The following is a 14,358-nucleotide window of genomic DNA, read 5'->3' as shown; positions in this document are numbered from 1 at the left end:
CTACTGTGCAAGGAAAAATGAAATTAATGGAGGAACATAATGGAGAAATATAACCAAGAGGAACTGACCCAAAAGCCACAGTTGTCCTGTTTTCAGTTGGAAGCACATCTTAGGAAGAATCACAAAAAATGATTTGTGCTTTGCTTGTTATCATCCTGAGCTTCCAGCATATGTACACAAATGTTAGAAACAACCAAAAGAGACAATAAACATAATCTTAAGCTATAAATACCAGCCTGAGAATGTGAAAGCTTTATTAAAAATAAAATGTTGCCAAGTTTTGGATGATTCAGAAGACAAAAACTGCAACTTATTCCAATAAAACAGACTCAAAATATAAATAAACCATGAGGCAATGTGCTCTCTCGTTAGTCCTGAGTGAGGAACTGGGAGGCACTGTCAGAACTCTATTCCCAATTTGCTACATGATTCAGAACAAGTTATTTAGCTCCTGTTTATCTATCAGTAACATGGGTGTAAGAAAAGTTATTTCCCAGGTCACAGCACAGTGAAAGTTAATTGATCTTTGTAAACTTCTGGCAGAGTCTCTGATGAGAGATGAGCATAAAATAATATTACATTCACCTTCTGGAGGCCCCTATATTTATTTCATAAGTGCAGTAAAGAGAAATCGAGGCTTATGAGAATTATTAAGAATCCATTGTAATAATTAGTGATTTCAAACTAAGCATTGTAGTTCATAGAATACCAACAAGTACTCATATATGAATACAGATCACTCATGGGTCAATGGCCATTTTATATTCAGAGATTAATATATACACTGCTCCTGGAAGAAAATTCAAATTACATTTCTACCCTTTCTCCTGCCACAATTCCACTGAAATTATCAGATAGTCTCCAAACTAGAGAGAGAGACAGATTAAATTTGGAATTTAGGGATTTGTGGTTACCATATTTTACTTTACCACCCTAAAGTACGTTCTTGGGCAACTGCAGCGGCTCTCAGTTTTCTGTCTCTAAAACAGAACATGGGAATTGGCACAGTGGACCCAAATTCAAAAAGCATTTTCCATAGAACTGTCTCCAGCAGTGAGCAGCACCATATGTTGTTATATAAAGTTCCCTTCCCTCTCCATAGATTAGATATTATTGAGAGGTTCTGACTTACCTCCAACTCTCTTTCTGTTTTAAAACAGTAAATGTTATAATTCCAACTACTTCTGTTACCTGTAGGAAGCCATTACCTTCTCAAATCTTGGTAATGACATCAAATGAAACCTTGGACTGCAAATCAGGAACATAATATTCTTTCCTTTTCTTTTTCATTACGGCTTTTTTGGCTGCTCTCAACCATGGGTGGTAGAAGATGACAGATTCAAAGAAGGTGGGAGATGGTGCCAGGGAGACATTTCCCTAACCCTCCTTCTTATTGCACTCTTCCCCAGGGGACAGAAAAATGAAGCTAAAGGTTTAAAACAAATTAATTAATTAATTAAATTTAGATAAATAAATAGAATATTTTAGAGGATTTTTATATAATAACTTCAGGACAAGCTGGAATCAGGTTCTGAAGTATCGATGTGTAAGACATGGATAGTAAAGCCTCACAGGTATATTTTTATTCAATAGCAAAAGGTAATGGAAATAGCCTTTCATCTTTCCCAAATAACATGTTCAGGTTTTTTGGTTTTTCATTTGTTGTATTTTTTCTTTGTGGGGGTGAATGAAGTTTGGTTTTTGGTTGTTGTTGCTTAAAAGCTTCTCAGGATGCAAGTATTTAACACATCTTGTTTAAAATGAGGTGTATAATCAATGAATGCTGTCGCATCAGTATTTCTGTACTTGTCTTGCTTTCTGCTAAAAGTGAATATTCCCATGATTCCTTTCCATTCAATTATGTATTAAATTGAAAATAATATAGAATTAAAAATATAAGATTTATTTGTCCACAGACTGTTCCTGCACTGGCCAAAGAAAGCTCTTTAAGTGACATCTTTCTTTACTTCATTACAGTTTTGTTGTTGTTGTTGTTGCTTTTTGTTTTGTTTTTTCTGGATTGCCAGAAGTTTATTTTTCATCTTCAGGTAACAAGATTTCCTTTATCAGTTCCCAGCCCAGCCTAAAAATGTACAGTGGATCTAGGCAGAGAGCTACTATTCACAAATCTGATCTTCTCAACTAGCTGAGCAGCTCTGGAAAATAAAGTTGTGCCGTAACCCTTTAGCTCCTTCTGAATAAAGAGAAACCAAGAAAGGAACCTTTTCTAGATCTGGTATTACAAACTGCAAGCTAAGATACTCCAGATTCACAGTACTAGTCTACAAAGTTGAATGTGAACATCATTGTATCCACAGAAGCTAGCATTCCTGTTGTATTACATTCCTAAACTGATTTAGACATTGACCAAGCAGTGCTATTAAGACTTGGCAATAAATACAGGACTGTTGGCATGTTTCCCCCCCCCCCCCCCATGATAAAAGTTCTGACATTATAAAGAACATATTTCATCTAATTTTTTTCCTAGCCACCTTTGTAAAGTAATGAGAGACAGTTTACTTTCATAAATGCTAACAGAAATCTAAGTCCAAAAGGAATATCACAACATTGGATCTGTGGGTACCATCCATCTAATCAAGAAAGCAAATAGAACCATGTGATTTAATCCTTTCATTTACAGCATAACAGTAGCACTTACACTTCTGTACTTGAATATTTTCATTAGAGAACTGCCAAGCCTGAAGAAACAATATCCTTGATGCAGAAAGTAGAAACTTGACTAACTGTTTGCTACAAATGATTCATTTTGGTGGAGACATGGGCTAAATATTTGCTCTCAATTCACTGGACAATATCTTAGCACCTGAGGGAACCTTCTATTGTGGATATTAAATAAGTATTAATCCACGCTTTTCTTCTAATTAAATGTTATCTAAGTTATCTTCTGTGCATTAAGGGCAAAGGATGATACAGTTTTGACTTCAGATAATTAGACTACCTCCTTTAATTATGCCTCAAGATAGGCTTTGATTCAGAAATCTCATGCTACTGTAAACGTTTTTGTCTCCTTGATCTGTCCTGGAGAAATACAATGAAGTCAGCTCTAAAAATATGATTCATAACATTATGAGGGCAGAATTTTTGAGAACCATTTCATCAAGTGCCTTGTAATGCAAATATCCCAAGACAGTGAGTGTTTTGAAGTGTTTATACATAAGCTGTGCTGGAAGCAAGACGTAAGAACCTTTTAAAAAAAATTTTAAAAGTTCAGCAAAAGTACTTCTTTAAGTATCCCAGGGCTGATTACTTTTAATAATTAATATCATTGTAATTAAAGTAATTAACCTTGTATTCTACTATACCACTAACTACTTTGATGTTTTATTTCTAATAGCTTTCTGGCTGACCAATTTGTCCACACTGATAATGTTCCCAGATTTTCTCCTTTCACAAAACACTTCCTATTATCCCTTCAGAGAGAGCTGCACTACATTTTCTTCTGGGTTCACTCTGTCAAATAATGTTGACCGTTGTCTGTGAAATTCCATACCTTATCTGCAGGTAATTTCAAAATCATAGAGATACTAGAAAGAAGGCTGATGCACAGTCCTGTAATTTCTAAAAATATGCAACTATGATCACATTCTATCAGCATGTTTGCATCTTTCCTGTTGTGCACGTACTTAGAACTGGACCTCTGAAGAAAAGGGTCAAAGGACACTTCCATTTGTACAGGTCCTGTACCCTTGCCTCTTCAATTACCCTGACTTATGTTAATACCCTGAAGGGTTAACTATCGGCAATCAATTTTCACATACTCCGTACATGATTTTGTAAGTGCATGTAAGCTTCCAGAGCTACCAGTACTCTCCTCTGGCAAAACAAGTCTTACAGCATTAAACAGAAGACCAGAAGCATGCCACTCTAACTATTCTCTATGCAGTTTGTGAGGAGACTGTTCAGATCTCATACACTGCTTTACCATTTTCTTCCAATTCCTCCCCCTTTTCTCATTAAGCTTAATGAATGCAATCATCCAGGACATTTTAACAACATAACATACAGTAACTTTATATCAGAAAGCAGGTTGCTTGCCATGTTCATGAAATTATCATTTATTAGTTGTCTTAGATCATTAGGTAGCAGCTCCTGATCCAAGGGCTATTCACACTGCCATACTCCAACAAAAAAATAAATAAATAAATAAAAAAATCTACTGTGATTGTAATGCTACCTTACAAAAGCCAACTTCGGCCTTCCTCAGGTTAATTAAGGAATCTGAAGTGTGAATAAATTAAAAATTAACCTTAACTTTAAAAATCCATAGGCTCCTGGAATCCATCATTTTCTATTTTAAGTTAAAAGATAATTGAAAATCTTTATATATCATCAAATTGAAGTTGAGGATTTGGTTTAGCTAAGTCTCAAGACCTCAGTGAATCAAAAATATATATATATATATTTTACTTTACTAGTATCATTTGAAAATAAAAATCCTGCCTGTGTCAGCTAATATATGTATTCCCTCTAACACCAAATACTGGCAATAACTTGAAAATGGAATTGTTCTTTTCTGTACTAATGGATTTTCTTCAGTGTCTCTATGAATCTATTTGAATATTTACCAACAATCTCATAACTGTGCATGAAATTATACAGCTCACAGATTTGTACCTCACATACAAAAATACAACCTGCCTTCTAAATTTGAGAAACCACTCTCATAGATAGTGTTGTATTATTGCAACAGGAGAAAACTCCATAATATGTGCCCAATATCTGAAATACTAAAACGCTGATTCAGAATGAAGTAAGGCCACTGATCCACTCCACATATTGCTCAGGCCCTTTAAAGAGGTCACACCAAAAGTAATTCCTCCTATATACTTCTGTGGAAACCTACAACAAATGAAAAAAGCACAATAACACTATTTGATAAAGTTCTCAGCTCAAAAATACTATTTTGCTAACAGATGTATCACCATTAGCTATGTATTTTCACCAGATATGAATAAGAGCCTGTATTTTGCTCCTATAATAATCTGCATGCCCATCTAGAACTCGTCTTTCACATCACTGTCACCACTGCTGAAACATACCAGCACCACCTCACTGTGCTCACATCCACTGTCTAGTCTCCATAAATGCTTTAACAACTACCTTAATGTGTTTGTTCTGTATTTAAATGAACAACTGAAGCAATCAGGAACGCTAATCAAATACTGCATAATTCTCTTTGTTAATTTTTTTTCTTAGTTTAATGCTCTGGGCCACATCTAAGTCCAAACTATAATTTCAGTTTCTGACTCCCAGATGCTACTGTGTATGCTACACAACCAGCACTTGAATGCAGCTGCTATTAATAACTAATCTGTATTACTTTGGTCTAACGAGTTGTTACAACAGGCATTTCCATCACTGATGCTTTCTGTGTAACCACACTGACATAGTTAATGGAACACTTTGGTACTTTTATCTCACCTTTGATTTTCCTTGCTGATTTTCAGTTTATATAAGATTTCTGTGTTTAATTAGAAAAACAACACAACAAAAAAAAAATCAGTGAAATATTCTCCAGTACATAAGAAAAAAATCTGTAGTGATACTAATTGGTAACATCTGATCAGCACTCCAATATTTTTTACTCCATTAAACTTGACATAAATTATAGTAAGTGGTTTGTGTGTGACAGGAGTTTTAATTTAATACTACCTCTCAAGTTACATACATCCCTAAGTCTGACACCAAGTACCATTTCTTTCCAGTCCTTACACCCAGTGGGAAACCCAATTGACAGTAAATCCGGGTCCTGCTGTATAAACATGGAAAAGCATTTGTAAAGTAAGTTTTGTTTAACAAATTACTTCTGTATAAGTGACTACATTTTAATCTTTCACTGAACATGTCCATTCCTGTCTTTTTGGCTGAGTTGCTAGACAAAACTGTTTGGGTGCTGTGAGTTTTGTATTTCACATTTCACTGACATCTGAAATGATGCCTGCTCTTTTGGATACTAACATAAAGCGTCAGGCTTCAGTGGGCAGTGGAATATCATCCGAACCAAAGATTGTTTTATTTAAGCTATTACTCACTTTTCTTCTCCCAAGACATCTGTTAGTCCTATATTTTACAGAAGCTTTTCCAAGTTCTTCTTTCTGAGCTATTGCACAGATTTTGTACATTGGAGTTATATATCACAGCTCTTTTACTTCATTCCAGTGCCTTCAGTGCAGTTGGAAACAGGAAGGTTATACAGCTTTGGTTTAGATATTCAGATCAAAGCATCTTAATAGCTCTCCACAGTACTTAGAAGACAAAAAAAATGGAGGAAATATAACCAGTACCTTTCAACTTTCGAGCTGGCACTGCACAGCAGGCCTCATCTGGAACCTGCTGAAGCCAAAGAGAAGTTTTCCAATGAAATTACTTGATCTACTGAAGATAGCTCATGTACAGACTAGTCTGCATTATGCCTGAACCAGAAGTAATTTCTAAGGAGATTACTTACTTTTATTTGGTCTTAAAGAAATATGTTTGATGTATTGATTTTCAAAGCTTTGTCCTGAAAAGGCAGTAGCAGATTGGTTAAGCTATCGTATAACACTCTAAGAAAATCACATGCATCAGGCCCACTTGTCCTCTTTAAAAAAATGCATTCTGTGTGGGAAAGAACATATTGTACTTATGTAGCATTATGAAACTGTTTGCTTTTTTCTTTTTTTATTTATTTAAATAGGGAAATGCACTAGCTTAATTAGACTGTTCTTAACTAATAACGGTCTTGCCCTTTCAGATTACAGGTTTTAAATGTTGAATCGTTATTACAAATAGTAATCAAAATTAAGTAGGTTTCCACAAACATCCAGCCAAAGCATAAGTAGAGGGCAGACTCACTGATGGCTTGCAGCGGTCACTCAGGCAGTATCAGAGGCTTCCCTCCCTTGCTGATGCGGCTGCCTCCTGCTCGAACAATTATACAACATTGCCATCTGCTGACTGTCCTTTCACAATACAGCACATACTTTCCCAGAACCCCGACACTCCAGGGATTTATATTTCAAACCTTCTGAATCACACAACATCCATATCCGGTTTTTAAAAAGGCACGGAGTCGTACTTGTTAGAATAGCTACCTTTTTAAAAGACCAGATGCAACAGACTCAATGTTTATGCTGCTAGGACACATGTTACAGGTGTACAACAGTTAATTTCTGAAGGCACATAGAGCCTATGATCTGTTTTCCAGAATAAAAAATAAATAATATATATATGTATATAATATATATATAGTCATGACTAATTGCTGCTATTCCATTTTAATGGCTTGATACGAAGTAACTTGTCTAAATTAATCAAAAGTTTCCTCCATTGAAAGAAGAATTGCAAAGATACTTGGCCCAGTAATATATCACAACAGCAAGGACACCTGAGGAAATGACAGTCACTCATCCAGAAGAGAGTCCAGTACAGGAAGGGAAATATCCTACTGTGGAAGATGCCTGGTACACAGATGGATCCATACCATCCCACTACCAAAACAATATGGTTTGAAGAGAGAGATGGACAAAGAAGCCAGTGAACTGAGATGTGTAAATGGTTATTACTCAAGAGTCAAATGGCAGCACACTGAATATCTGCACAAATAGTTAGGTGGTTTACCGAGGGCTCATACTCTGGATAGCACAGCAGGACACTCGGGATTGAACAATCCACATCCAACCTATCTGAGGCAAAGATATGTCAGATGATACATGAAACATGGTTCAAAACAGGAACATATGGGCATACCACATCCCTAAACATCAACCATTACTATCACCAGGTAACAGTGAAACTGACACACTGGCTTGAATTAGACGACTGGAAAATGCATCAGCAGAAGTTGTCACCCACTGGCTACATCAAAAACTTAGACATGCAGGAAAGAGGATCATGGGGGCATGAAGACTGCCCATACATTTACCAGATACTGTCCAAGCATGTCAGAAATCTGACGCTTGCTCACAAATGAGACCAGGATCTCAGCTGAAAACAACTACCCATCTCACTAGAGGACACAAACCTCTACAGGACTGGCAGACTGATTATTATAGGTCCCCTTCCTTGATCTGAAGGGGTCAGATATGCTCTAACATGTGTCATTAGATGAAAAAATTAAAACCTATCCTGTACCAAAGGCAAACAAAGCCTATACCATTAAAGAACTAACTAGGCTGATAGTGTCATACAGGACTCCACAGGTCATCGAGAGTGATCAAGGTACATATTTTATGGATGCAACTGTGCAGAAATAGTATAACAACATTAAATAGCACTGTCATCTGCCATACAGTCCAAAGGGAGCAGACCTAGTAGGAAGATATAACAAGATCCTGAAGTTCACCCAGAAGGCAGATTTACAGTCCATGCAGAACTGGACCAATAGACTCTTTGAAACCCTGAAGAATCTGAATAATAGATCAAGGCACACCAGACCCAGTACCTTAAGATCATTGCAGACAACTTGGGCCTACCCATTTACAGGTAAAGATACTTCACTCAAGCTGCAAATTGGCACCATGAATAATCTGCTCCCTGCCCTGGAGGAGCTAGAATCCAGAAAACATAAGGTGAAATAGCCTTGGAAGGTGCAAGTAGAACTGAAATGATGTGGTCTACTTGCACCTTGAGGGAGATTTTTGGAATTTGGGGGTTCAGTAAACCCTCTAGTAGTCATCACATGGCCAGCAGAGATAATAGTTGACACCCCAGTTTTCATTGCAAAGGGGACACTGATCATGTCCAAGTGGCAAATTAGAAACCCTTCCCCTTCTGTACCTGATACAGCACTACAGCCACAGACATCAGGCCAAAGGGTGTGGTACCAAAAGCAAGAAAATGCCCCAGCGCAAGCAGAGGTATTGACTCAAGACACAGCCTGTATCCTATTATGGAGGGCAGACCTACCCCCCCTCTTCTTGAATCAATTAAACTCTTTAGGGAGCCTGTTAAACTCACAGGACCATTGATGTGAGTGACATCACTCCAGTGTCTGTGTGAGGCATCATCATGACATCTGGTGGTAGGCTGTCAAACTTTCAGGAACTGGTGAATGCAAACCTAAACTGTTATTGGTCCTTGAAGAAGATATGCCTCCTGAAGGAGCATCAAGTTCTGGCCCAACCAGATCACAAAAGACTGTTAAAATGACCAACAGTGACTTGATATCCTACTGGATGTTGTAGATGCATTGTGAAGTACATCATATTTTGGATCACCAGAACAGTAGGTGATTATCCCCAACCTACTCAATCATTGGTTCCTGCTGTGAGGGAGTGGAATGTGTGAGAATTACCAGGTCACAACCTTAACTAGTGGTTGAGCACAAAGGAGGCGTGAATAACCCATGGAGATAAGGTCCAAGCAGTGCACCTGAGAGACTGGAAGGTATGGATCTTGGGTCCTTCTCACCCTTGTTTAAAGGTTGGCAGCTGAGGGAGTAGCGTTTCTAGACAGAGATCATGCTCTTCTCGAGCTGTCATTCATCAACAGAAAAAGTGAGCTACTTTTCTTTATCAACTTCCATTGCTCCACAGTGTTTCTGTCTCAGTAGAAAGTACTGCCATCACAGCCCCTTGCTCCACAAATATTTTAGAAACAAGTTACAGACTTCAGTCTTGTACTTCAGTGTAGCATTGTAAAGGGCCGTTTAGAAAACCTTGTGGAAGAAACGATGACATTTAATGTATCATTCAAATTAAAGGTATCCAAGTACAGCACAAGAATGTAACAGATGTATCTATACACAAACTGACAAAGACAGGAAGGTAGACATTGGGCAAATTTTGTTACAGATTTTTCTCAGCTTTTCTCTAATGTTTCTGGCAGATCTGTTCTACTCTTTGCATAGTTAATTAATTAGTTCAGTGTCCTGTCAGCATGTAATAACTCTGCTTCTGGAGCAGGAAGTTTGGAGAAATGTTTGACCTTTTAGATGCTTATCTAAACTTAAGCTCTACATATACATTCTGCTGTTTGTGCACAATTAAGAGTGATACATTGCTCCCTACTCTTACCAACTGTACTTTTTAGCATCTATTTAGCCTCATGAAATTACTTCCTCATTTCACACAGCTGGAACACTTATTAGCGTAACTAGTGACAAGGACAGGTTAAAAGTGGCTTTACTGAGATCATGTGTTATTTCCAACTACACAACCGCCAGTAGAAAAGGAATATTGCTTGTAATGCTGAATGTGCTAATCTTGCAGAAATTCGCAAGCATTTAACTTCTATGAGCCTCACACAGACCACTTTAAGTATGCAAATTTTAGTACATTAATAAATCACAAGAATGCAAGTTCTCTATGTTGGATTGCATAGTGTTCAATAAAACTTGTCTTCCACTGTTTGCTTTCCACAATGCTAGTCACAATGACGGCTCAGTGGAGTCCAATGAATTTAAACAAAAAAGCACTCATGCCATTATTTCTCATTTTGCTAAAAAAATAAAAAAAAATTGATATCAATCTCTTTTTTAGTCTAGAGTTAAATATGGCTTCCTATCTATGCTTGAAATCTTGTGTTCACAGATACATCTACTTATACCCCTGTGAATATTTTGCAACCACACTGAGTTATTTAAGCATATAGAAATCAGATTTCTAAAGGAGTCAGAACTAAGTCTGACCCATTGAAGTTACTAAGCATTGCAGTATTTATTTCAAGGGTACATGAGTTACCTACTTAGAGTACTGTAAATCCTACCCAGATTCATCCTGGGGTAGACATATTTTTGACCTTCTGTATTTCTTGGTTTGCAGAGTGGTAATAACTACTCATAAACAGTTATTTTATGTACATTTGGCTACAACTGCCCATTCTTGCAATTGAAATATAGAATCAAGCCCTCTTGAGAATTTTACTTCATAGTTTCATAATGATAGGTAACAAAAGGGGGTGTTTGAGCTATTCTCTTTTGTTTCCTCTTAGGTTTCTGGAAGTATAAACACACACACTCACAAACACAGTTCAATGGACAGAGCTAGAAGGGGGAGCTACTTGATGCCTGAGGCTATGTACACAGTGCTGTAAGTATGTGTACCCAAACACAAGATGGAGATAAGCAAGCCAGGTAGGCCAGGATCATCCACAACAGTGTCCCTGTTCAGCTTTTGCTCACACCCACAGACAATTTCTGCCAGTACAAACATTAACTGGTGCATGACATATGCTACTCATATTTCACTGTCACCACAACCAAGGCCTTTTAGCACTTCAGGCAAAAGTAAGGACAGTCTCTGTATACAATGCAAAGTAACAAATGGGGAAATCACTGCACCCCACACAAGCATAGGAGGCTGGTAGCAGCACTTAAAGCACAGAACAAACACACCGCATTCCCTTAGGAGTTCAGAAAATGCACTTCTGTATTTTACAGGCAAACTTAACTACCACCTCACCTACTTATTAAAATAAGTGAATAATCTAATCTGACAAGATCTTACATGGCCATCTCACATTCTGCCCAACCAGGGCCTCACTCAAGTCAAAAACCTTTTCAGCTTTTCAGAGCTTGTCACCGAACTCCTCTACAGCCAGTCAGCATTTGTTCTGCTGCAGTGGGATCTGCACTACTGGGCCTTGCCAGCTCTCCATATACATATAGGGAATGAGGCTGACTGAAGTCACAAACTAAAAGTGCCCTTCATTCCAAGGGTCTGGATGAATATGAATAAACTTGCAACAGTGCAGCTTGAGGTGGAACTTTCATGTGGCCCCCATACTTTTGCTTACTTAATGATGTTTATCTGAAACAGGAAACAGTGGAAAACCAGGAAAAGTGAGGGGTGACACCTCTAAGGCACTGCAGTTGAACAGAGGAGAAAGGAGGCAGGAAGGAAAACACTGGCAAAAGAACTAAGAAGGGGAAGAACAACTTGTCTTCCTGTTGTGTGAGATCTAATGGTGTGGCGTGGCTTGTCTGACTGGTACAGTGATCAAGAGAACCCTTGTGAATCATGGTCTGCCCCGGAGCTGGCAAGGGCTTTCAAAGCACACCATAGTTCATTAGGCAAACTTGTAATCTAATGGTTTTGTGCCATGCTGTTAGATTCAGGTCAAGGATACTGTGTTGCATAATGAGCATGTTTCAACAATTAAAGACTGCCTGTTGTGATCCCAGAACACCTGAATTTCCTACTCTTTGAGCAGCCTGTCAATAGGTAGCCAGCTCCCTCTGGTCTGTGGTGCAGTATCTGTGTGCAATCAATAAGTTCAGCGAGAGCTGTCAGCTTTGATGAAGAGCAAGGCAGAGCAGAGCATGAACCTGACTTGAGTGATGCGTTGCATTGCTTGAGGAAACCATGTATCGTACCCTGCCATGCTTCCTGCCTCTCCCATCCCCAGAGCTAACAGCTGCTAGCTTCTCTAAAAACCTTTCTTTTCACACGCATCAGTGAAAATGAGAGACAGAATATCCCCACTGTGGACCAGAATGGCTATCATTCCTGGAAGGGCTATACAGAAATGCTATCTGTAGACAATCAATTAATGACTTTATATTTAGAAAAGATGAGGAAAATATCCAATTTTTTGAAAATCCCCACTTTCTAGTCTGAAAAAAAAATAAAATCATAAGGTTCTCATTTCAAGCTAACCTAGAATGAATACATTTTTTGATTGCTTAGCACCTCCACCTCCCAAACCAAAAAGAAAAGGGTATTTGCAGAGGTTTATTCACTGAAGGGCACACATTTGTTGGTACATCTGGGTCTCAATTACATGGCTGGGGCTTCTAAATAGAGCTGTAACACAAAAACAACAGAGACATGTTATTTTGTCTTTCTGTCTAGGCTGTTTTTGATTCCTAAGAGTGTAAATGAGAAAGGGGGGAGGGGAAGTTTGATGTTAACAGAATAAGTATTTTCAAAACCAATACCTGAGAGGGAAGAGAAGGGGAGAAAAATTCACCATTGTTTCAACGACTTTTAGCTCATTTTATGTCAAATACTTCCTCTGAAATGCCTTGGCCTAGATGGTTCTGATTGTCTTATTTATTAGACATGTGTGAGACATAAAGCCAGTGATTAATTTTATGGGGTTTTTAAGTGATTAGCTGCAAAGCTCTGAAATTCAAAACCTGTAGAATGCTGTAGGAACAAACATATTCAGGGCAGCTGCATCCAGAAGCACACTCATTGGCAAGAAAATAATTGGAGAAGGGAGGAATTTGGGCTGGTTTAAATGCATATTATATCACTGATAAAACACATATCCTTATTTCTCACATTATAGCAAACTGGTGTGTTCTCTGAAATAATCTGAGTACAGGTTCTAGCAAATGTATTCAGTGCAGGTATATTCTGATCTAACTAGTATCAACTACATTGGTATTGTATGCCATTAAACTTTTAACTAGTTATACTATACCCATTTTTTTTTTTTTAGAATTTCTCAGTTCATCATCCTTCAGCTATTCTTTTCTCCCTCCCACCACTATCCCTATTTATGAATTTTATCTAGATTCCACTGAACAAAGGCCTTATTGAAATATATTGCTTTCTTGAAGAAGTGCATAAACAGACTGTAAACCTCATTACAGTTACTGAACCAAAGTACACAGAAAGCAACCAAAAGGGACTGGACGATTGTATGAATAACTAAAGGAACCAGGAATGACACAGCGAAGGCCAAAAAGAAGCTTAGGAAGTACTACGAAGTCATGTGATTAAGTGCTTAACCTACTCATGATAAGCATGAAATCCAGTTATCACACTTCTAGTTGAAGGTTTCCATGTACCATCCCCTGAGACATCTTTAACACAAAGTGCTGTGACTTTGACAGTGGAAGAATCATTCATAAAAAATGGTCTGATAGCTCCCTTGGTTCCTTCAGTGGTGGAAAGTCCCTCATTGACATACCAGTTAGAGCAGATAAGGTCAGGGGTGAAAGAAGCATAAGACATTTGGCTGCTGATATCTCTCAGCATATTTTGATCATATAAAATGAAAACAGTTCAACAGTTGGGGTAATATTTTCTTTCCAACCACTTAGAACTCTTCTGTGTCACAATTTTCACAATATTTCATCATTCATTTACACGGAAATGTTCTATCCCTTACCTGCTTATCCACAGCACTATTTACAATTTACCCTTCAGTCCAGAACAGGAGAAAACATTAATTTCAGAAATATCTTCAAGACCACTTGCAAATTTAAATATGAGCACGTAGGTCTCATGTAGAATGAAGATTATTACACATAGAGTTGGCAGAAATGCTTCCAACAAACTTTCAACAATTTACAAGCAACCCAGTCTAATCAGGGATGTCTCAGATTATTAGAGGTTGGCAAATGTGACGCCACTTACAAGAGGGGCAGAAAGGAGTACCCTAGAGATTACAAGCCTCTCAATC

The sequence above is a fragment of the Coturnix japonica genome, chromosome 3 (assembly GCF_054131305.1).
Source record: "Coturnix japonica strain WE chromosome 3, WE-NBRP24, whole genome shotgun sequence".
In the NCBI taxonomy this organism is placed as follows: Eukaryota; Metazoa; Chordata; class Aves; order Galliformes; family Phasianidae; genus Coturnix; species Coturnix japonica.
Note: the sequence above shows the minus strand (reverse complement) of the source record.